This window comes from Panthera uncia (genome assembly GCF_023721935.1).
Source record: "Panthera uncia isolate 11264 chromosome B2 unlocalized genomic scaffold, Puncia_PCG_1.0 HiC_scaffold_24, whole genome shotgun sequence".
In the NCBI taxonomy this organism is placed as follows: Eukaryota; Metazoa; Chordata; class Mammalia; order Carnivora; family Felidae; genus Panthera; species Panthera uncia.
In genome coordinates, this window is record NW_026057580.1 from 30,001,813 (window position 1) to 30,028,460 (window position 26,648).

Sequence of the window (26,648 nt, forward strand, 5' to 3'; positions counted from 1 at the left end):
CTCAGGATCCACATAAGAGTGAAACCATATGGTATCTGTCTTTCTCTGTGTGGCTTATTTCACTTAGCATCACACTCTCCAGTTCCATCCATGTTGCTACAAAAGGCCATATTTCATTTTTTCTCATTGCCACGTAGTATTCCATTGTGTATATAAACCACAATTTCTTTATCCATTCATCAGTTGATGGACATTTAGGCTCTTTCCATAATTTGGCTATTGTTGAGAGTGCCGCTATAAACATTGGGGTACAGGTGCCCCTATGCATCAGTACTCCTGTATCCCTTGGATAAATTCCTAGCAGTGCTATTGCTGGGTCATAGGGTAGGTCTATTTTTAATTTTCTGAGGAACCTCCACACTGCTTTCCAGAGCGGCTGCACCAATTTGCATTCCCACCAACAGTGCAAGAGGGTTCCTGTTTCTCCACATCCTCTCCAGCGTCTATAGTCTCCTGATTTCTTCATTTTGGCCACTCTGACTGGCGTGAGGTGGTATCTGAGTGTGGTTTTGATTTGTATTTCCCTGATAAGGAGCGACGTTGAACATCTTTTCATGTGCCTGTTGGCCATCCGGATGTCTTCTTTAGAGAAGTGTCTATTCATGTTTTCTGCCCATTTCTTCACTGGGTTATTTGTTTTTCGGGTGTGGAGTTTGATGAGCTCTTTATAGATTTTGGATACTAGCCCTTTGTCCGATGTGTCATTTGCAAATATCTTTTCCCATTCCGTAGGTTGCCTTTTAGTTTTGTTGGTTGTTTCCTTTGCTGTGCAGAAGCTTTTTATCTTCATAAGGTCCCAGTAATTCACTTTTGCTTTTAATTCCCTTGCCTTTGGGGATGTGCCGAGTAAGAGATTGCTACGGCTGAGGTCAGAGAGGTCTTTTCCTGCTTTCTCCTCTAAGGTTTTGATGGTTTCCTGTCTCACATTCAGGTCCTTTATCCATTTTGAGTTTATTTTTGTGAATGGTATGAGAAAGTGGTCTAGTTTCAACTTTCTGCATGTTGCTGTCCAGTTCTCCCAGCACCATTTGTTAAAGAGACTTTTTTCCATTGGATGTTCTTTCCTGCTTTGTCAAAGATGAGTTGGCCATACGTTTGTGGGTCTAGTTCTGGGGTTTCTATTCTATTCCATTGGTCTATGTGTCTGTTTTTATGCCAATACCATGCTGTCTTGATGATGACAGCTTTGTAGTAGAGGCTAAAGTCTGGGATTGTGATGCCTCCTGCTTTGGTCTTTTTCTTCAAAATGACTTTGGCTATTTGGGGCCTTTTGTGGTTCCATATGAATTTTAGGATTGCTTGTTCTAGTTTTGAGAAGAATGCTGGTGCAATTTTGATTGGGATTGCATTGAATGTGTAGATAGCTTTGGGTAGTATTGACATTTTGACAATATTTATTCTTCCAATCCATGAGCATGGAATGTCTTTCCATTTCTTTATATCTTCTTCAATTACCTGCATAAGCTTTCTATAGTTTTCAGCATACAGATCTTTTACATCTTTGGTTAGATTTATTCCTAGGTATTTTATGCTTCTTGGTGCAATTGTGAATGGGATCAGTTTCTTCATTTGTCTTTCTGTTGCTTCATTGTTAGTGTATAAGAATGCAACTGATTTCTGCACATTGATTTTGTATCCTGCAACTTTGCTGAATTCATGTATCAGTTCTAGCAGACTTTTGGTGGAGTCTATCGGATTTTCCATGTATAATATCATGTCATCTGCAAAAAGCGAAAGCTTGACTTCATCTTTGCCAATTTGGATGCCTTTGATTTCCTTTTGTTGTCTGATTGCTGATGCTAGAACTTCCAGCACTATATTAAACAACAGCGGTGAGAGTGGGCATCCCTGTCGTGCTCCTGATCTCAGGGAAAAAGCTCTCAGTTTTTCCCCGTTGAGGATGATGTTAGCTGTGGGCTTTTCATAAATGGCCTTTATGATCTTTAAGTATGTTCCTTCTATCCTGACTTTCTCAAGGGTTTTTATTAAGAAAGGGTGCTGGATTTTGTCAAAGGCCTTTTCTGCATCGATTGACAGGATCATATGGTTCTTCTCTTTTTTTTTGTTAATGTGATGTATCACGTTGATCGATTTGCGAATGTTGAACCAGCCCTGCATCCCAGGAATGAATCCCACTTGATCATGGTGAATAATTCTTTTTATATGCTGTTGAATTTGATTCGCTAGTATCTTATTAAGAATTTTTGCATCCATATTCATCAGGGATATTGGCCTGTAGTTCTCTTTTTTTACTGGGTCTCTGTCTGGTTTAGGAATCAAAGTAATACTGGCTTCATAGAATGAGTCTGGAAGTTTTCCTTCCCTTTCTATTTCTTGGAATAGCTTGAGAAGGATAGGTATTATCTCTGCTTTAAACGTCTGGTAGAACTCCCCTGGGAAGCCATCTGGTCCTGGACTCTTATTTGTTGGGAGATTTTTGATAACCGATTCAATTTCTTCGCTGGTTATGGGTCTGTTCAAGCTTTCTCTTTCCTCCTGATTGAGTTTTGGAAGAGTGTGGGTGTTTAGGAATTTGTCCATTTCTTCCAGGTTGTCCAATTTGTTGGCATATAATTTTTCATAGTATTCCCTGATAAATTGTTTGTATCTCTGAGGGATTGGTTGTAATCATTCCATTTTCATTCATGATTTTATCTATTTGGGTCATCTCCCTTTTCTTTTTGAGAAGCCTGGCGAGAGGTTTGTCAATTTTGTTTATTTTTTCAAAAAACCAACTCTTGGTTTCGTTGATCTGCTCTACCGTTTTTTTAGATTCTATATTGTTTATTTCTGCTCTGATCTTTATTATTTCTCTTCTTCTGCTGGGTTTAGGCTGCCTTTGCTGTTCTGCTTCTATTTCCTTTAGGTGTGCTGTTAGGTTTTGTATTTGGGATTTTTCTTGTTTCTTGAGATAGGCCTGGATTGCAATGTATTTTCCTCTCAGGACTGCCTTCGCTGCATCCCAAAGCGTTTGGATTGTTGTATTTTCATTTTCGTTTGTTTCCATATATATTTTAATTTCTTCTCTAATTGCCTGGTTGACCCACTCATTCGTTAGTAGGGTGTTCTTTAACCTCCATGCTTTTGGAGGTTTTCCAGACTTTTTCCTGTGGTTGATTTCAAGCTTCATAGCATTGTGGTCTGAAAGTATGCATGGTATAATTTCAATTCTTGTAAACTTATGAAGGGCTGTTTTGTGACCCAGTATATGATCTATCTTGGAGAATGTTCCATGTGCACTCGAGAAGAAAGTATATTCTGTTGCTTTGGGATGCAGAGTTCTAAATATATCTGTCAAGTCCATCTGATCCAATGTATCATTCAGGGCCCTTGTTTCTTTATTGACTGTGTGTCTAGATGATCTATCCATTTCTGTAAGTGGGGTGTTAAAGTCCCCTGCAATGACCACATTCTTATCAATAAGGTTGCTTATGTTTATGAGTAATTGTTTTATATATCTGGGGGCTCGGGTATTTGGCGCATAGACATTTATAATAGTTAGCTCTTCCTTGTGGATAGACCCTGTGATTATTATATAATGCCCTTCTTCATCTCTTGTTACAGCCTTTAATTTAAAGTCTAGTTTGTCTGATATAAGTATGGCTACTCCAGCTTTCTTTTGGCTTCCAGGAGCATGATAAATAGTTCTCCATCCCCTCACTCTCAATCTAAAGGTGTCCTCAGATCTAAAATGAGTCTCTTGTAGACAGCAAATAGATGGGTCTTGTTTTTTTATCCATTCTGATACCCCATGTCTTTTAGTTGGCGCATTTAATCCATTTACATTCAGTGTTATTATAGAAAGATATGGGTTTAGAGTCATTGTGATGTCTGTATGTTTTATGCTTGTAGTGATGTCTCTGGTACTTTGTCTCACAGGATCCCCCTTAGGATTTCTTGTAGGGCTGGTTTCGTGGTGACAAATTCCTTCAGTTTTTGTTTGTTTGGGAAGACCTTTATCTCTCCTTCTATTCTAAATGACAGACTTGCTGGATAAAGGATTCTCGGCTGCATATTTTTTCTGTTTAGCACACTGTAGATATCGTGCCAAGCCTTTCTGGCCTGCCAAGTTTCAAAGGAGAGATCAGTCACGAGTCTTATAGGTCTCCCTTTATATGTGAGGGCACGTTTATCCCTTGCTGCTTTCAGAATTTTCTCTTTATCCTTGTATTTTGCCAGTTTCACAATGATATGTCATGCAGAAGATCGATTCAAGTTACGTCTGAAGGGAGTTCTCTGTGCCTCTTGGATTTCAATGCCTTTTTCCTTCCCCAGTTCAGGGAAGTTCTCAGCTATAATTTCTTCAAGTACCCCTTCAGCACCTTTCCCTCTCTCTTCCTCCTCTGGGATACTAATTATGCGTATATTATTTCTTTTTAGTGTATCACTTAGTTCTCTAATTTTCCCCTCATACTCCTGGATTTTTTTATCTCTCTTTCTTTCAGCTTCCTCTTTCTCCATAACTTTATCTTCTAGTTCACCTATTCTCTCCTCTGCCTCTTCAAGCCGAGCCATCGTGGTTTCCATTTTGTTTTGCATTTCGTTTAAAGCGTTTTTCAGCTCCTCGTGACTGTTCCTTAGTCCCTTGATCTCAGTGGCAAGAGATTCTCTGCTGTCCTGTATACTTTTTTCAAGCCCAGCGATTAATTTTATGACTATTATTCTAAATTCACTTTCTGTTATATTATTTAAATCCTTTTTGATCAGTTCATTAGCTGTTGTTATTTCCTGGAGATTCTTCTGAGGGGAATTCTTCCGTTTGGTCATTTTGGAGAGTCCCTGGAGTGGTGAGGACCCGCAGGGCACTTCCCCTGTGCTGTGGTGTATAACTGGAGTTGGTGGGCGGGGCCGCAGTCCGACCTGATGTCTGCCCCCAGCCCACCGCTGGGGCCACAGTCAGACTGGTGTGTGCCTTCTCTTCCCCTCTCCTAGGGGCGGGATTCACTGTGGGGTGGCGTGGCCCGTCTGGGCTACTTGCACACTGCCAGGCTTGTGTTGCTGGGGATCTGGCGTATTAGCTGGGGTGGGTAGGCAAGGTGCACGGTGGGTGGAGGGGCAGGCTTAGCTCGCTTCTCCTTAGGTGATCCACTTCAGGAGGGGCCCTGTGGCAGCGGGAGGGAGTCAGATCCGCTGCCGGAGGTTTGGCTCCGCAGAAGCACAGAGTTGGGTTTTTGCGCTGCGCGAGCAAGTTCCCTGGCAGGAACTGGTTCCCTTTGGGATTTTGGCTGGGGGATGGGCGGGGGAGATGGCGCTGGCGAGCGCCTTTGTTCCCCGCCAAGCTGAGCTCTGCCGTCCGGGGGCTCAGCAGCTCTCCCTCCCTTTGTCCTCCAGCCTTCCCGCTTTCTGAGCAGAGCTGTTAACTTATGACCTCCCAGACGCTAAGTCGCGCTTGCTGTAGGAACACAGTCCATCCGGCCCCTCCGCTTTTGCCAGCCAGACTCGGGGGCTCTGCTTGGCCGGCGAGCCGCCCCTCCGCCCCGGCTCCCTCCCGCCAGTCCGTGGAGCGCGCACTGCCTCGCCGCCCTTCCTACCCTCTTCCGTGGGCCTCTCGTCTTCGCTTGGCTCCGGAGACTCCCTTCTGCTAATCCTCTGGCGGTTTTCTGGGTTCTTTAGGCAGGTGTACGTAGAATCTAAGTGATCAGCAGGAGGCGCGGTGAGCCCAGCGTCCTCCTATGCCGCCATCTTCCAGAACCTCCTTCAGATGTTCTAAAATTCTTTCCTTTATTATTTATTTTCTCTTTGGGAGAATTTCCTTTAGTCACTGTTTTGGGGTAATTCAATTGGTGAAAAATTCTCTTTATTTTCTCTTTCTGAAAATATCTGTTTTTCCCCTTCATCCCAGAAGGATATTTTTACAAGCTATAGGTTCTGAATTGGCATTTCTTTTCATTATGTACTTGGATAATATCATACCCTTCTTTCTGGTCCCCACTGATTCTTACAAAAAAAGTTGCTGACATTCAAATTGTTTTTCTCCTTTATACGTGTCATTTTTCTCTGGTTTCTTTCTGTACTGTTATTTGTTTTTAATTTCCAGATAGTCACTTATGTGATGTCTTGATATGGATTATGGATTTGAGATTTAATCACTTCTTAAATTACCCTTACAATATTACATATTACCCACCACGTATTACCTGGGAGGGTAATATGTGGTTTTGTCTCTTGCTAAATACGGGAAATTCCACTCATCATTTCTTTGAGTACTTTTTCAACTCAACCTTCTATTTCTCCCTGCTTCTGTGATTTCAGTGAAGCAAATATTGTATCATTTGTTATAGCCTCATAGGTCTTGTTTATTTTGTTTCTGGCCTATTTCTTCTTTGTCATTTAACTATGTAATTTCAATTTTTTTAATCTACCAGTTTACTTATTCTTCCTCTATTGCCTGTATTCTGCTGTTGAATCTGTTCAACAAACCTTTTATTTCATTCATAATTTTCAGTTCCAAAATTTCCATCTGATTCTACTTTGTATTTTCTATTTCCTTTCTGAGACTTTTTGATTTATTGCCAAATTTTTGTTGTTTCTAATGTGCTCATAATTGTTTGTTGAAACATTTTTACTATAACACTTTTAAAATATTTGTCAGATAATTCTAACATCTCTGTCATCTATTGTTTGATGCTTTGAATTGATTTTGAGACCTCCTGCTACAACAGTGATTTTTTATTGAAACAGAGACATTTGTATAGTATGTTATGGGACTCTGGATCTTAATTAAACCTTCTGTTCTAACTGACTTTTACTGATATCATTCCAATAGAAGTGGAATGTCACATCATCACTGTGAGATAGACACAGGATTTTAGGTTCTTCACTTGGCCGACATGATTCCTAGGTATGGGGCTCCTGATTACTGCTAGGTAGAGATTGGAGTTCTGATTCCACATATAGTCTCCCAAGACACTATAATGCAGTTATTCTCACCACTGGGAATACAGTAGGAAATGATGAAAGTCCATACTCTGGAAATCAGGCTTCCTTTGTGGTCTCCAGAGATACCACAGATGGGTCCTTGTTGCCAGCTGGTGGAGATGAAAGTCCTGGCTTCCTACTTAGTCTCATCTAACACTACCCCAGTGAGGTGGTCAGGCATTTCATCACAGTCTCATAAAACTGGGTGTCTAGGCTTCCCACTTAGCCTTTGCGGATGTGGTTGGGTAGGGGGTCACATTTTTTCTGTGGTATTTACCATATTTAAAGCAATTATTTTCTACAAGTTTTCTATCTTGCTAATATTTCCCTTTCCTGGTCCTTTTGCTAGAGAGAGAGTCCTTTTGTTGGTGCTTATTTTGTCTATGCTTGTAGGTATTTTCAGGTTGATTGTTTCTTCAGCTCCAAGTCTGGGATATATGAAGAAACAGACAGACACACACACACACACACACACACACACACACAGAACTTATCACCTTGTTATTCCTCAGTTCCTGATATTCTTAGGAGGTCTGCTTTTTTTCACTTAAATTTCTGCCTTCTTATGTTCGTTTTATATGTAATGTCCAGGGTTTTTAATTGTACTTAGCAAAGGAATAGTAAAAAGTATATCCGTTGTGTGTTTCTAAAACAAAAGCTTAATCTTATTTTTAAATATTAAAAATCTTTTTGGAAAATCCAAGCCACATGAATATATCTTCACTCTTTATTCACCATTCCTATTCTCCACAATTCTTTAGGGTTCCTGGAACATTTGAAATCTCATATCCAAAATATTTCAAATATAGTGTGCTCAGGTCAGAAGAGTAACTTAGAATACTAATTTAAGGTACTATTTTTCAATTAATTCACTAAAGTAATTTTTTTGGTATTTTCAATTGAATAATAATTTGAGGGAAAACACAAATGATTTCCACAGTTCCATTTTCCGTCATTTGTTAATATTGTAAATCCTCATTAACTTAATTGATACATTTGAAATCAACCCTGAAAACTTTAGAAATAACTAGACTAGCCATAATGTAAAACTATTTGAAGGTCAAAAGACTGTGCATTTAACATTATAAAAATTAAATTTGAAAAAATGAAAATTTATTTTATTTTTATAATGTTTATTTTTGAGAGAGAGACACAGAACACAAGCATGGGAGGGGCAAAGAGGGAGGAAGACACAGAATCTGAAGCAGGCTCTGAGCTGTCAGCACAGAGCCTGATGTAGGGCTGAAAATCATGAACCAGGAAATCATGACCTGGATGCTTAACGGACTGAAACACCCAGATGCCCCAAGAAAAGTATATCATATTAGATTTAAAATTTTTTAAATTTAAATTCTAGTTAACATACACTGCAATATTGGTTTCAGGTGTATAATTCAGTGATTTGTCACTTACATAAAATATCCAATGCTCATCACAAGTGCCTTCTTTAATAGCCATCACCCATCTAGGCCATCCCCCCCCCACCTGTCTCCCTTATATCAGATTTTATTCTTGGCTACCTTTCAAGTTAAGAATTAATATGTCACCTCATGGCATCCTTTTTTTTTCATGTGTTCATGAGCCGAAATTTTGATTTTCAACTCATAACTTAAGTATAATTATTTTCTATCAACCACATTTGATAATTTGCTTCAGAAGTAGGGTATTCAAAAGATGCTTTCCACAGTCACAATGAGTATTCAAAAATTGGTGAACAATTTTAAATGATTATAAGAACATGACTACTTTCTCTGACCAATTTTCTAGTCTCTCTGTAAAACGATAACCTGCTTGTAGACCTTGCAATTAAGTCCATTGCTCAGATCAGTAAGTGAGTCTAGGCTTAGACCTATCATAACATACAAACAGAACAAAATAAAGCAAAACAAAACTACTTCTTTGTGACTGACTTTCATAGACATTAAAAAAAAAACTATTTCTAAACTAGAAAAAAAAGTGCTATGTTTAGGTAATTGTGCTGTGTGTATCTATTATTTATTAAAAACAAAGACATTCTAATTCCGTTCATTGTAGTCATCTTGTAGATATTACACTATTTTTTAAAAATTAAACAAAACAAGTATATCAACTTAGTCCATTTGGGCTGTTATAATGAAATACCATAGACTCTGTAGTTTATAATCAATGAGAACTTCCCACATTCTAGAAATTGGAGGTCTAAGGGTACCTGCATGACTGGGCAATGGCCCTCTCCAGGTTGCAGACTTTTCATTGTATCCTCACATAGCAAGAGGAGCAAGGGAGCTTTGAGCAGTCTCTTTTATGACAGCACTAATCCTGTCCATAAGGGCTCCACCCTCATGACCTAATCACCTACCTTCATCTTTGTACTTAGGATTTCAATATGAATTATGGGGAAGATACAAACATTCAAATCATAGCAGATATATTCTGGGAAAGTGAATAACATTTATAAAATTAAACTTAAGCAACAAAAATAAATAAAGTAAATAGTGATATTAATTAAAAAGATTTAGTAGATATCTCATACAAAATATCTATATGTATAGAGGGAGATGAAAAATGCATGTAGAATCTTGACCAGTACTTCAGGTGATGTGTCAGAGAATGGCAGGGGGTGATAAGAAGTTATGGTCATTGAGGTAAGACATGCAGAGTACTCAATGCAGTGTCTGATACTGGTAAGATCTCAACAAATGTCAGTTTTATGTCTTTTTATAAGGAATCCACAGAGGTGATGATCGGGAGAGGTTTGGGGAAAGGTTTAGTCCTACTGGCTGCAATAAATCATAAAAAAAAAGACCAATAATCATGATAAATTGTGATTTGACTTAAACACTAAACATTTCTATGAAATTTATATGCTGTAGTTTTTTGTTTGTTTAAAGACAAGTGAATAATATTTAGAGAAGCCAATAATCTTTCTTATGCTTGTTCTGTATAAATACGCATGCCAGAATCATGCAGTCACCTTTGCATACAACATACTTTTTCAAATGAATTTTTATTGTTTAAGAAGCATACCAACTGTTTTATCAAACATATAAGGCCAAGGTTGAGTAGGATTTAAAGAAAAGCTCATTTCTTTTATTGTTAGACTTTATATTTCAGGGGAGAAATAGAAAACATGCATTGAATGGTATATGTTGGTATGATGGTAGCATATTATTGGTAATGTTACCTTTATCTTTTTTTTTTTTCTTTTTTGGATCACTTGTATTTCTAAGATGCTAAGTAATATCAAATTAGTGAAAAAGAGCCTAAGCGGTTAACAATGTTGCCTCCATAAAACAAAAGGTTGAATAATCATAGTCTACATATTTCACTACACTTAGGCTCAGGTAATCATAACATAATGTTAACTGACAAATATCATACCAAGGCAAAAATCTGATTTTCCTCATTTTGAGCAATAATGTATCATCGATATGAATTTTCTTCTAATATCTGTGGAGATGGAATTGCACATTTTGTTTCTTGTCTTAACTTAGAAGAGAGTTTTGTGTTTCTGAAAAACTAAAAAAGTAATTTAAGTCAATTGCCATGTACTCTCTTTATAATTGTAATCATGCCAAATTATGTAATTACAAAATATTACAAGTATCAGCAGTCATATACTGACAGCTTATAATTATGTAATTACCATGTGGACTTAGAATTATGACACCTAAAGATGTCAAAAATATTTTAGGATGATTATTAACTCTTTCCTAGTATTATGATTCTAATTGAATTATGTAACATTCATACAAAAAAATAGGGGCTTGTTACAACATCTGCAATTATAAACATGACACAAAATAAAGAAAACTTTGTGACAAGTAATTTACATTTAAAATATTCTGAAATATTCATTTCATATGCACACATACTTTATGATAAAAACATTGAAGTGTATTTCTGGAAAACGATAGTTTTTCATATCATTAAAATAATTTAAAATGGTTATATATCCAGTTATTCATATAAATGCATTTCTAGACAACCCATAACTGAAAAGCAATGTATATACAATGCGTAAGTATTTTTTTGAACTGGATGAAATTTCACATATGTTCATCCAATCTAGTAGCTAATTTAACATACATTTTTTAGAAAATAGGAAGCTGGATTATGGGTGTTTTGAGGACTTTTTAATCAACAGGAAGCCAAAAGGCATTAATAAAACAACAGATATATTTGACTATATAAAAATTAATAACTGTGGTAGCTTCATTATGGTGAAGTAAAATCACTACTGCCTATCTCTCCCACTGATTACAACTAATCCCAGAAAGTAACCACTTAACTTTGAACAAATAAAAGGCCTTTGAAAACATAAGCAAATAGAATGGAAAAGGAAGTCAAAACTTAAGGAAGATTCCCACAAAGGCGTGAGCTTCATTATTGTTGTATGTGTTTTTTGTGCTTTGTCTTGTGGCTTTGCATGCAAAACAGTCCTCAGTCTAAGAGCTGCACAGAAAAACAGTGATGTAGATGACTAACTCTATAATAGAAATCTCATCTTTATGGTCAGCCAGGAGAACTTTGAAAACTGAACTCTGCAGACAAAAGAGTGTGGGAAGTACAGAGAGAAGAGAATGCTGAAGAAAGGGATCTTATAATTATGTGTACAAATCCTCATAAGACCAGGGTACACCCCTGAGCTGTGCATGTGGTAGGAAGCCATAGAGCTGCATAGAAGAAATTTTGAGATATAGGCTTAATTTACGCCATAAGCCACATCTCAGATTAATTCATGAAAATAACATCCACAAGAAACTCAAAGTGTTATATAGTAAGGCTTTGAAAATTGAACTGAGATTCAAACCAGCATACATAAAAGATGTATACATTATGATCTAATACTAACCATGTTGACTGCTTGTAAAATATCAACAATAACAACAATAAATAAATGAGTTGTTTTCAGAGATTTATAATAAAAATAAATATAAATTATACATAAATTATGTATTAAGTAAATATAATAAAAATAAATTAAAAGTAGAGACTATGTACCATGTTATTCAAAATTGCAATTCAAAGTTACTTAATAAAGAAGATGGAAAATTTAACCTGACTACAATGAAAAAGACAATCAACAGATTCCAGCATTTATATGAATAATTTATCAAACAAAAATGATAAAGTAAATATTAGAACTAGGCTTCTTGTGGTGAAGGAAAATGCAACAGTATCTCCTGTGAGACAAAAATAGATTTATTATTTTTTTACGTTTATTTATTATTGAGAGACAGAGAGAGACAGAGCATGAGCATGGGGGGTGGAGGGACAGAGAGAGGGGGAGACACAGAATCTGAAGCAGCCTCCAGGCTCCGTCAGCACAGAGCCTGATGTGGGGCTCGAACTCACGAACTGTGAGATCATGACCTGAGCCGAAGTCAGATGCTTAACCAGTTGAACCATCCAGGCACCCCAAAACAAAAATACATTTAAATGTGACACATAGAATCTCTGTTGACAGTTACCTTCTGTATTCTGATGATGGTTAAACCTTTTTATTTGCCCTTTGCCCATTCAATCTGCCTAATTTTTAGTCTTTCAATTTTTTTACATTTTCAATAATTTTGTAATGACAATAGATTTTTTTAAAATTCAAACTCTTCTTGTTGAGAATGTATATCAATAGATGAATGGACGTTTCAATACACCAGAAAATTTGGCTTCCAGGTGTTCCCTTATTTGTATCTTTTTTTACCTTTGAATGTATCCTTTTGATGTTATCTCCTTAAACTGTAAGCTGTTGTTGATTTCAATATTTTCTTCAAAATAGCTATTAAACACACCCATCCTACCTCATCTTTCCTTCTTTTCTTCCTTTCTCCCTTGCTTCACTTTCAATTCATTAGGATAAGAAAGTTGAATGAAAGCATAAGATTTCTTCAAGAAATACTAGATTTACGTAATGTTAATTTCATTCTGAAAAGTCTTTTTATTAGGGTGCTAGTTCTAAAAATCTAACTGCCATGCTTTGGTAAAGCTTAAAGATAATATTTTGTTTAAAACAATGCACAATTATAATCAGGACTATCATGCTTTTATATGAGCTAAAAAGCTTCATGGAACCTGAAACTTCACAAAGAAGTTTACAAATCCTTAAGGTGTCCTTACTTGCCATACTATGCCTTTGAATCAATGGTTTAGGTGACAGATTAAAAGAATACATAACTATTTCCCCAATGCCCATACTCTACTTAAAAGATGAAGAGTTAAGAGAGTTTTTTCCAGGCATATCTCACAATTTCATTATGGCAGTTCTTTCTTTATGGTTTAGTATAATTTTGGTTGTGTTTTTAGGATTATATCTGGCTTTAAATGTGTAAAAATTTATTTTGGAATGTATGTTTTAGGGAATCTCTGAACAAATTAAAATAGCCAATATGATTTAAATTTCTCAATTTTTTTTCTACATAAAAATGTTTTTTTTTTTTTTTTTGTTTGGAGTCACGAATTTTGATTCTTGTATCATTGTTTGATTTCTCTAGTAAAAATTACTTTGTTAGTGTTTTTTTTCACCTGGTAATGAAGCAAGTTAAGAATCCCAATATGTTGGGGCACCTGAGTGGTTCAGTCAGTTAAGCATCTGACTCTTGATTTCTACTTGGGACATGATCTCCTAGTTCTTGAGATCAAGCTTGGCAGTGGGCTCCACACTGAGTGTGGAGCCTGCTTAAGATTCTCTCTTGCACTCTTTCTCTCCCCTCCTGTGCTCATGATATCTCTCAAAAGGAAGGAAGAAAAGAAATGGAAAGGGAAAAGAAGGGAAGAGAAGAATCCCAGGATGTTAACATTCAGTGCAATTATCTTCCTAAATAACATTTTTCTCCACCACATTTAACATGTAACGAGATAATAACAAGATAAAATCTCAGTTATATTTTTTACCATATCAATATTTAAAAGTACATGCCCCCCCCCAGAAATAGAATATGGAAGATAACCAGAAGAAATACATCCTAGTGTATACCAGATAAACAATTTTAAGACATCAACTCCCACACACAGACACACACACACACACATTTGCCACTGTATTACCTGTATTGATATAAGAAAATGTATTCTTTCTACAGAGCCATGAGATAGAAAACTGTTTTAAAATAAAAGGAATTTCAACTATGAATTTACCATGAAGCAGACCAAAAACATCATTCCATACAGTACAAAAAATGTTGTAGAAAGTGAGAGAATAATTTTTTGGTGTTTGTGTTGATACCATTGGTACTGGGACCTTTAATTTAGATTATTTGGAGAAAAGGGGATGAAATTGTCCTTATAGCTGTCATGATTAAAAGAACATGAAATCATAAAACAATATATTTTATTTTGTGAGCAATAATAAGTGAACAGGGCAATCCTAGTAAAACTTTTGATGTATTTGAAAGTTACTTTAACTTAAAAAATTTTTTATGTTTATTTTTTGAGAGAGTGAGAGAGAGAGAGAGAGAGAGAGACAGAGTATGAGTGAGTGAGTGGCAGAAAGAGAGGGAGACACAGAATCTCAGGCAGACTTCAGGCTCTGAGCTGTCACCTCGAACCCACGAACCGCGAGATCATTACCTGATCTAAAGTCTAATGCCTAACCGACTGAGCCACCTGGGCAACCCTAACTTATTTTAAATGATTATTTATGTATTTATTTTGAGAGAGAGGGCATGTGATCTGGGAAGGAGCAGAGAGAGAGGGAAAGAGAGAATCCCAAGCAGGCTCTGCACTGACAGCATAGATCTCATGGAACCCTGAGATCATGACCTGAGCTGAAGTCAATAGTCTGATGCTTAACCAGCTGAGTACCCAGGTGCCCCTGAAGAGTTGCTCTAATACCTATCATATCAAGTTCTTATTTGTCTTTTCTATGCTGCCTGATTTCAGCCTTCTCTGCCTTGGTTAAACTAATCACCACTTAGGATCTCTTGCGTGTAACAGGCTTGGGATAGATCATTTTGAGTTTTATTTCTTTTTCTGTACTTGGTATGGTATATCCTGTGGTACAGACTATACTAGAATTTGAATTGGTTGGATTTTAAGCTGTACTTTCAAATATGTTACTAATAACTGTGTGACTTGGAAAATTTTTATTTTGTAAAATTTATAGTGTTCTAAAATGACATTTTTAGTCTTTGAACTCTATGTTTTAGCTCCAAATAGATTAATACTGTTGTCTTGTAGCAATTTTCTATTTTTAACTTGTAAAGATTGACCCTTTACAGAACCCAGTATCAAGCTTGAAGTCTTAGCTTCCCTTGGTTTTAATTTTTATCCCATGTCACAAATTTCTGGAACCTGCCTTTTCCATTTTAATTGAATAAATTAGTTTTGTTCTCAAGATGAATTTTAAAAGTAGACTATAAATGTACTTATGATTAGTCACCCTCTCTTGCAAGGTCAATTTTCATTGATTGGAATAAAAATTGTTAATCTCCAGCTTCACAATGATCAAATGTATGTTAGCCTCGTATTTTCCACAGGTATATAAATGATTTTAATCCACAGTGGATACTCATTTGGCCCAAATTGAAATTTCTCTGTAAGTGTGCTCATTTTCCCCAGCTTGAGGTTTTTTTATACATTAACTCCTACATTATAATGAAAGTATAAAGTACAGTTTTACAGCACAGGGAGCTATTATAATATTTTTATAAAACTACTAATGAGTATTTGGGTACATTATTTATATGCAAATAAATGCATTTTTCTTTATAAAATATTGTTGATTAAAAACATACTTAATAGAGCTTAGTATTTGATACCAGGAGATATTTTTTTCCTCAAATTTTTATGGCAATTGTAAGCAGTCAAATTGAGAAGTACAATATTTAGACATATTGATCTCTCCAAGTCCTTCAAGCTATTCTGTTCTATTTGCTAACTTATGAGAAATGTAAGAGGAACAACCATTTACTAGGAGGATAGTGGTTCTATATCCTAGGAATTTGAATAATGAACATTAGAGAAAGGAAAGGCCTAATTCTTCATTTATAATATTCCCTGTAAAAGCAAGATCACTGCCCACAGCTGGCCCTTGACTGTTGGAATGGAAGCCTCCCCTGCCCCCTTGCCCCTGACTGGTAGGGTTGCTGTTCCTTCTTTGGATCAGTGTCTGATAATCAGGGAGATAGACTCTTGAGAAAGAGTAAATTTATCAGCATCATTTTCTTTGACTGCTGGACCATTTTTAAATTCAACATTTCAGTGAATTCCGAAGTCACCATTTTAAGTATAGAAAATGAAAGCCCTAAAAGCGTTCAGAAATTTTATATAACCCAAAAGTATTTCATGTGGAATTTTGTGTCAGAAATGAAGAATGAACTTTGGAAGCAACAGTCTCAATATAACACAATTTATTCAAAGATGTTTCATCACTTTAAGCTATGGAAACTTCTACAGTTAAGCATATCCTAGATATGTTCCTGATGATCAAAACATATAGGACCATAAGTTAGGACTATTATTGGTAAGTTTTCCCTTTTCCTTGAAACAGTTAATTATGTTCCTGCCAAACCAATGCAGATGGTATTTTACAGGTGACCCCCTTTATGCAAGGGAGACATAATGATTCAGACTAAGGAGAATTGAGTAGATCTGGCTTTTAGAGTTGGCAATGGATATCCAGAATTCCTCCTTATTGATCATAGATACAAATTGGAAAAGAAAAAGAAGGGGACTTTGGAAAATGGAAGTAGGATTAATATTCAAGACTTACTCTACACACTGCTGCTAGAATTATCCAGAGTCACATGAATGCACAAGGGCAGACTGATACATAAGAGAGTATTTATTACATTTAGTGCCTTTTTATATTCCCATCTAAGAAAGATCACAGTTCATACAGAAATATGTAATATTAAAGTAGGCTGTGCTATATCAGCTATATTATTTTTCCACTATGTAGGAATATGTGCCTGGAGGTATGTACTTTATACCCTATTTCTTTACAGTGCTTGTTTTTCTGATTTTGTGGAGGTCAAAAGAAAATGTAGAAAATGCATGAACATGAAGGTCATTATTCTGAGGTTCTGTTAGGTTATAAAATAAGAGGAAATTCAGAGATGACAACCATGCAAAACATCTGGCATCCTGTCACCTGAATATTTTTATAACTAAACTGCTACATGTGCTTTTGTGTGACTGTGCCAGATGGACACTGCAATTATATACTACAGTGAATTACTGGTCTCGAAGGACGACATTTGCATGCTTTCACATACACCATTTATGCACTCAGGATAAGAAAGGGCTACAAAAAAGAAACCAAAGTGAAGGTTGGGGAAAAAAAAACCCTAACTGGCTCAATTTTAGTTTTTCTGTGAGTATCGATTGTTTTACATATTAATGGAAAATTACCAGATTGTCAAAAATAGTTACTTTTTTTTTTTCTTAATAATATTGATACCTAGGGGTGCCTGGGTGGCTGAGTTGGTTAAGTGTCTGACTTTGTCTCAGGTCATGATCTCACCATCTGTGGGTTTGAGCCCCAAAACAGGTTCTGTGCTGACAGCTCAGAGCCTGGAGCCTGCTTCAGATTCTGTGTCTCCCTCTCTCTGCCCCTCCCCCACTCATACTCTGTTTCTCTTTCTCTCAAAAATGAACAAACATTAAAATAATAATAATAATAATGATACCTATGTGTAAATAAAGACAATCTGATGCCCCATCTTTTTCATAAGTTGAATGACTTAATCCAGGGACAGAAGTATCATATAAAAATAAAATTTCCATAAAATTCTTAATACGTTGATTCTCTTGGATTTCTTATAATTAACTTGAGAAATCAATGCCTGCATTAAATGGAGATACTAGTCCTGTACACACAGTAGCTCACTCACATGCCTCTGTGTGTCTAGACCATCTTCTCCTCAGCTACCAAATACCAACAACTAGTATTCAGCAACTTTCAGATGCTTTGGGAGATTTTTTCTGTATCTAGTACAAATAACTTCTACCGGTTTCTTTTGAAACAAACTAATTGGAAAATTTAACCCTTACCAGAATCTAGAAAGTAATTAATAACTCAATTTTTAAATATACACATATTTTCAGAAATAAAGAGAGTAGACACTGTTATTTGCTAAGAGTCTAATTTGGGCCTGGTATTTTAAATACATTATATACTTTAATATTTAACCATTTCTTCCTCTTCTTTTTTTTTTTTTTAATGTTTATTTTTGAGAGAGAGAAAGAGGGACAGAGAAGGAGCCGGCGGTGGGGTGGGGTGGGGGGGGGGTGGACAGAGAGCAGGGGGGAAACACAGAATCCGAAGCAGACTCCAGGCTCTGAGCTGTCCGCACAGAGCCCAACACAGGGTTCGAACCCATGAACTGTGAGATCAGTACCTGAGCTCAAGTTGGACGCTTCACCGACTAAGACACTCAGGCACCCCTATACTTTAATCTTAAAGATGTTTAAAGAAGGTAACATTATTGCACTTTCACCATAGGGAAATTCAGCAATTGAGGAAGACAGTTTGAACTGGGGCAGTCATTTTAAAAGTGGCAGATTAAGAAGTAGAACGAGGGGCGCCTGGGTGGCTCAGTCGGTTAAGCATCCGACTTTGCTCAGGTCATGATCTCGTGGTCCGTGAGTTCGAGTCCGGCTTCGGGCTCAGTGCTGACCGCTCAGAGCCTGGAGCCTGTTTCAGATTCTGTGTCTCCCTCTCTCTGACCCTCCCCTGTTCATGCTCTGTCTCTCTCTGTCTCAAAAATAAATAACCGTTAAAAAAAATTTAAAAAAAAAGTAGAACGAAAGTCTGATTATCGACAAGATCCATGGGCTTTTCACAATACCATACTGATACACGTATAATTAACTGCAGTAACATGACTCATTTGAGATTTTAAATTATTGACTTCAGAAATAAATTTTTCCATCTTTGCTGATATCTGCACAAATTTACTAATATATATCTAATATTATTTCCCATAAACATAGAGCACATCCAAACATCAGTTTAAAAACACTTATTATTCTATAAAATACAGTCCATCATTCTCAAAGACTATAATCTATATTAATACAAGAATCCCCTCTGGCCATTCTCATGAAGTTTGGATGTTAGTAAAGATATCTGGGCAGGTTGCTTCAATTTCATCAACACTTTGATAACACAGTCCTTGTGCAAAAGTGTTCTAGGATAGACTGTAATCCAGGAGCCTGCAACTATATCATACATATAATCATATGGCAGGACTTGTGTGCAATACAGTTTCTGTTCTTTCCTGGGTGGATCATACTAGGGGAGCTGGAGCCTTGTTTGGTTGGTTGCCTTCTCTTTTTAAGTTATCCCCAACTTGATGGGAGATATTAAAAATCAATTTGAACAACTTTGAAGAACAAAATTTGTTCAAATAACACTATGAGCATTTTGTAATACAATTCCTACAAGGATCATGCTAAATTACAAAGGGCTGCCTTGAGAGCTCTGTCCATTGAACAAGATCTCAGATTTGTTTGCTTGTCATATTTCAATATGTGCCATTCTTTCCAGAGGATGTGCTGAAGAAAAATCTAATTGCATTTTTATTATCTATTTGAAAGTTGCAGTTAGCCTAAAATAAGCAAAATATACTTTACATATACACAGTCATAATCACATTGAAATATGCTTCACTATTATGACAAACATGTTTATAAATAATTTAACCTTGACATTGCAACCCCAGCAACAACAAAATCCTTTGTCTATAGGAAAAAACTTTTTACAGATTTAATAACTTCTGCAAAGTAATAAAGTGAAAAAAAACAAATTATATTTTATAATTTCTTCTAACTAAGGAAACACTTTTTTCCCCCACAATTAAAACAAAAACTTATTAAGAAAATAGATTTAAACCAAAAGAGCTATGAATCCTTTTTGCTAGAATGCCACTATAAATCAGGCATGCATGGACATCTGGAATAAACTGTATTCACCAGGTTAGTTGCTAACTAAGGCTACTATAATTGCTAAAGGATTTTTTTTTTTTTTGCTTCTTGCCCTACTTCAAGAAGAATAATTATTCAGAATTCATAAATTTCTGCATTAGTTGAAGAAATTGTGACTCCATTCATGTTTTTTGCTAATAGTTCTCTACAGCTGTCCATCTATACTTTTTTTTTAACGTTTATTTATTATTAAGACTCAGAGCATGAACAGGGGAGGGGCAGAGAAAGAGGGAGACACAGAATCCGAAGCAGTCTCCAGGCTCTGAGCTGTCAGCAGAAAGCGAACTCACAGACTATGAGATCATGACCTGAGCTGAAGGTGGACTCTTAACCGACTGAGCCACCCAGGCACCCCCATATATACTTTTGAATGAACTTATCACTTGAGATCCATTTACATCAATAAAACTTAACAAGTTATCATGATGTTAGATATATTGGAGAAGTTATGAGAACTGGTATTTAAATACTCAACAGATATCATTAAAACATAAATATGTCTTTAATTATTTATGAATACAAATTTGATGTGTCAGTGGCTGTGATAATTTACCATGCTTATATTACATTAAAATAGGTCTGAATTCAAGTATTTTACTTCATAAGTCATATGGACAAAAAAGTGAAAATTAATACTATTTTAAGAGATTTAAGTTAAGAAATGAAGTCAATTATTAGCTTTGTTATAGAAAATAGACTTCTATTTATATTTCAAAAATGGGATCAAAAATCAGTCTACCTGTTTAATTGGTAAAAATAAGTCTCAAATATGTAAACGCTGAATTCTACCTTACTTGAAATTAATTTGTTATATATGAAACAATAGTGAGTACAGAATGATAGAGGCAAGATTAAGAGTATATTCCAAATGCCATATATATGGTAAATGCTATTAGATTTCTTGAGAGAGTACAGTCTCTGTGGAATAGCATGGCTAGAGCCAACTTTATGAAGTTGAATGGACTTACAGGGGTGGGACAGTCAGAGTGGAGAAATTGACTATACAAATTGAGTTAATATCCATGGAGATTCACTTTTTATCTGGTACTCAAGAGCTAACTCTTTCCAATTTTAACCTGGCAATAAAAATTTCAGAGTTTCCAGAGTACAGGATCTAATTTCATGGTATTCTGTTTTTGGAGTTGTGAATAAACCTCATCATCCGCAGGTAATGGGGAGGAGATTTGAGATCCAACTTGCTGGGTTTGTCTTTGAATAGCCATGAGTAAATCAAATCAGAGGTTTTGTCCTGCAGTTATTCTGAAATTTGCTGGTAAAGTTAGAAGTTGTGAGGCCAGTGTTAGAATGGAATAGGGGGAGATATGAAGGCAGGGTCAGGTGAAATTAATTTTCTTAGTAACCAGCATGAAAATTCATTATCTTCTCTCCTTAGTTTTCCTTTCTTAAACAACCATATTCTTGTCATTGTCTAAATCTAGATAAATTATGTTTGACTCTGGGCAGAGGACATCATATTTCCATCAGATTGTATCTTAAAATAGGCTCCTGCTTTTTTGGCGACATCATACAGCCTGGGATTGCCATGGCAGATGTTTACTGTTGCTGCTGTTGTTGATGTTTATCCTTATTGTATGTAGAAGCCTAAGAAATATTTTTGCTACATTCTTTTTGCCAATATTTTTCATTGATTTTAATTCCTTACTGAATTTTTAATACAGCCAAGATTTAATCTTGGCGTTATATGCCAAATATGGTATATGTTATCTGGCATTATACCAACATTTTTTTGCAGGCACTCAGTCTTCGTTGCATGATAGAAATAAGGCTTATTCCCAACAATAATAATTAAAGAATAATTCTCAAGAAATAACTATGAGCCTCGATTTGCTTTCCAGTATAAAAAATGAAAAAAGTAAAAGGACATGCCAGTAGTACAGTTGAGTTTATTAGAATATTAAGTTTTATGGAAACTACCTGAATACAATAATTATATTTATAGCAGCTGGTACCTGCACTTTCCATTATTTTCCTTATATCTGCCTGAACATTCATGGGACACTCATAAATACTGCCTCATGTGGTAAATGAATATATTCATTGCCTATGTACTGGCTGCCCGTTTCCTATTACTTATTTTTTTCCCAAAATTATTATCTTGGCCCAGGCCAACTAGCATACACTGGTTAGTCAAGTGCACAAATCCAGTTTACTGTAGATGGAAGATATTCTTTATAAGAATGATTTTCATGGTAATTTACCTCTCTCAGTTCAGTTTACTCAGAAAAATTTTTTAATATGAAATTTATGGTCAAATTGGTTTCCATACAACACCCAGTGCTCACCCAACAGGTGCCCTCCTCAATGACCATCACCCACTTTCCCCTCCCTCTCACCCCCATCAACCCTCAGTTTATTCTCAGTTTTTAAGAGTCTCTTATGGTTTGGCTCCCTCCCTCTCTAATTTTTTTTTTCCTTCCCTTCCCCCATGGTCTTAAGTTGCTCAGGACCCACACAAGAGTGAAAATATATGGTATCTGTCTTTCTCTGTATGACTTAATTTCACTTAGCATAACACTCTCTAGTTCCATCCATGTTGCTACAAAAGGCCATATTCCATTCTTTCTTATTGCCAAGTAGTATTCCATTGTGTATATAAACCACAATTTCTTTATCCATTCATCAGTTTATGGACATTTAGAATCTTAAGAAAAAAATTTTAATAGCCTCTAGGCTATTAAAACCATTAAAAATAGACATCATTATTCACTTATTTTCTCAATGTCTATTCCTGAACTTGTCTTATGATTTTTTAATATTTTATGGTATATGAATTGTATTTTTCTTGGATTTAGCATTCTGAGTTTTAACTAAGATAATATATAATTTTATTATCCAAAATGAGATACTTTCAATAATTAAATGAGGTACTTGTGATAATTAGGCAGAGAAAACAGCCATAAACAAGCAGTATCCCAGGTAAAATTATAATTCAAATCATATTAATATATTAATGAACAATTTGATATAATATAATTCATGATTATCTCTGTAGTCAAGAAATCCCAAATTTACCACCATTTCCTGTTTTTTCTGGTCTACAGCATAAACACATACTAGATATTTATTTTACTTTGCTGCGATAAATATTTGTAAACTCTATATTACATATGAGAATGCACTGTGGGAAACATTGCATCTTCAGCATCATTGTTATGGATTTTGAGATACAAGGAAAAATTAAATGTAGCTTTCCAAAAGGAGCCATTTAAAGTAGACAAGCTTATATATAACTAACATCTATATAAAATTATGTTGAGTATAAATAGACGAACTAGTATTAAGGAAAGAGAAATTTTTTTACAAGAAAAGTATTTAAGTTGAATTTTGAAGAATGGGTAAGATTTTGATGGAATAGAGTATACATAATGTCAATCACACTCTAATGAGGAAACAGGAAATTTATTGAAATGATTATCCTTGATGAAAGAGCTATTAGCCCAACTGGATAGGGAACCAACCTTGAAATTAGCAGTAACAAGAAGTCAGTGTCATCTTTACACCTAACAAAGGAGGCAGGGGTTTTCTAGAGCCAAGGTGTACCAACGTCACCCAATAGAAGTGAGAAGAGCAGTGGTCCTTGCTCATTGGAGCTAGAGTCTCAGAGGTAGTAGAGTAGCTTTGGGAGAAGCAAGGAGGGAAGGAGAGTATTTATCTGACTTCTTCCTTTTTCCTCTTCTGTTCCCTGCCTATGCCTTCGTTGACTAAACTCATCTGGAAACCAGCTGACTCAGAAGCCTGGAGGAGAGAGGGTTAATGCAGGGGAGGGCCAGGGTATATTTAAAAAAGGAATTTTGATCAGAATTAAAGGATATGGGAAAATAGTAGGTTCTTTCTTGTATGTAAAAGAAGGCATCACTAATGTCCATTCATTGTTAATCTGCTCATCAATCCCTCTACATTTTTTATATTTTCTTGATGTTTTTTTTTGTGTGTGAGAACCAATTATCCCTGCCAAATCTATGGAAGTTTAGTGGGCATCAATCATAGTAATCAAATATCCTTGACCCATGATACAATGGTGCATCATGTGGTCTGGCGAAATCATAATTTATCCTCATATAGTCCTGTATAAAATTTCAAAGTTGTTTTTCTGTTTCACTAGATCATGAGTTGTAAAAACAAAACTACAGAACTTTAGACTGCTGGGTCTCGAGCCAGGAAGTCACAGTAAGAAACTGAGAGTTTCAGCACTCAAATCTCCATAAGACGTCCCCCATACACACAAATCCGATGTAAAAATATATGCGGCAGTTTAGGAAAAACAGTGTTGTTACAAGTCAAACACAGCATCAAATCCTCCAACCCCAACTTTGTGACAAGTCTACCCCAAAAGGGTTAAAAACAGAAATTCATGAACTGCCTTTCTCAGAAATCTGTATAAGAGGAAAATATTGGAATAATAATAATTAAAAAAATACTGCAGATAGAGAAATATTATATTATTTACATTATTTTATTCCATCTAAGTCCTATACTGCTTAAATAGGAAGACATTAGTTCATAGGCTCTGTATCATTTACCTCTTTTTATCATGTAATAAGGGAGATGGAAATTTTTATGATTTCTATCATCAGTGAGAGTAGAATGTAGTTGAGAAAATAAGAATAACAAGAAGGTAAATATGTGAGGTGATGGATGTATTTACTTGATGAAAAGAGTCCTTTCACAAAGTATATGTGTATCAAAACATCACATACACATAAATATCTTATACTTTTATTTGTCAAATAAAATGTATTTATAAAAGCATCAGAAAGTGACAAGGGTAGTCAGATGCTAGGATTATGGAGGAAACACAAGTTTAAAAGAAATTTGCAGCGTGGATTAAATATGCAAAAGTATCAAGGGAGGAGAAAATCTGTGTTTAGTGAGGAACATGAATAAAAAAGGAAAGTTTGGAGTATTTAAGCAAGATTTAGGAAACAGGTTGACCCCAATGGCTGAAACAGAAAAACATTGTGCTTTTTACACTTTCTTTTGGTGGTTGTGGAGCTGCTAGTACAGGGAATTGTATAAAGAATTGCATGGAAGTCAATTTGAAAATACAATTGCAGACTCATTCTTAAAGATGCTTAAAATTAGACTTCATAAAGATGGCCCATTGCAGATAACAAACTATGTTACATATACAGGAGTACTCTACAATGAAAGGTAAAGGTAACAATCATAATGACAAGAAAACATTTCCAAAAAAAAAAAAAGAAAAAAATGAATTAATAAGACCTGTTACTTGGTTTTTTTTACTGATGTTTATTTCATTGTTTTATTTACTGAATTTTTAATTTTATTTATTTCGTTGCACATATTTACTGATTTAAAATTTTTAAATGTACATATTTGCTGATCAGTTTGATAAATTTTAACAATTATATATACACATGTACAACCACTCAAAATATGAGATAGATCATTTCCATATTCCCAGACCTACTCCTTCTTCTAGTCAATTCTTGCCTACTCTACAAGAGGCAAGCATTTTCCTATTTCTAATACCGTAGATTAGTTTGCCTATTCTTAGAATTAACATCCCTGATATATAGTCTGGCTTTTCTATGTCTGGTTTGGTTTATTCAACATATCATATTTGAAATTATCCATGTTCTATCATTAGTCCATAATTTTTAATAGCTGTCTTGCACTCTCTCTCTTTCAAAATAAATAAATAAACTAAATAAATAAATAAATAAATAAACAGATAAATAAAAAGAAGACTGCTATATTTCCAAATTGTTTTATAGACATAATTTTTTTCATTCCTATGAGTAAATGCCAAAGAACTGTTGGCTATATATTTGTATGTCTTTATGAGAAACTGCCAAACACTTGTCCAAAACTGTTACAGAATTACATATTCTCACCAGCAAGTTATCAATGTACAGCTCCATATTCTGCACAATATTAGAGAAGGTCTATTATTGATTTATCCATTCTAATGGGCAAACAAAAAATAGGATCTGATGTTTTTCATTTGTATTATCTTAAACTAATCAAACACTTTTTCATGTATTTAATGGCCACTCATATAACTTCTTTGGTGAGGTGTCTATTCAACTCTTCTTCCTACTTTTAACTGAGAGTTTGTTTTTTGTCTTCTTAATATGGAGTTATAAGAATTTCTTATATCTTATGGATAAAAATCTTTTTTTTTTTGATATATTTGCTGAAAAAAAATCTTCCAATGTGTGCCTTGCCCATTCGATTTCCTATTGATGTTACTTAATGAGAAATATTTTGTTTTGGTGAAATATAATCAATTTTCTTTTTTTGAAGAAAAAAATTTAATGTTTATTTCTGAGAGAAAGACATGGAGTGTAAGGCAGGGAGGGGCAGAGAGAGAGAGGGAGACAACAATCCAAAGCAGGCTCCAGGTTCCAAGCTGTCAGCATAGAACCCAATGCAGAACTCGAACTCAAGGACTGTGGGATCATGACCTGAGCCTAAGTTGTTAACTGACTAAGCCACCCAGGCGCCCATCAGTTTTTCTCTTTTAAGTCAGTACTTTTTTATATTCTAAGAATATTTTGCCTAGCCAAAGGCTATACATATATTATCTTCTTTATCCTACAAATATTTTCTAATTTTTACATTTAGTACTGTAATATAGCACAATTTTTTTTCTTAATTTTTTTTAATGTTTATTTTTGAGAGAGAGAGAGAGAGAGACAGAGTGTGAATACGGGAGGAGCAGAGAAAGAGGGAGACACAGAATCTGAAGCAGGCTCCAGGCTCTGAGCTGTCAGCACAGAGCCCAATGTGGGGTTCAAACTCACAAACTGTGAGATCATAACATGAGCCTAAGTCAG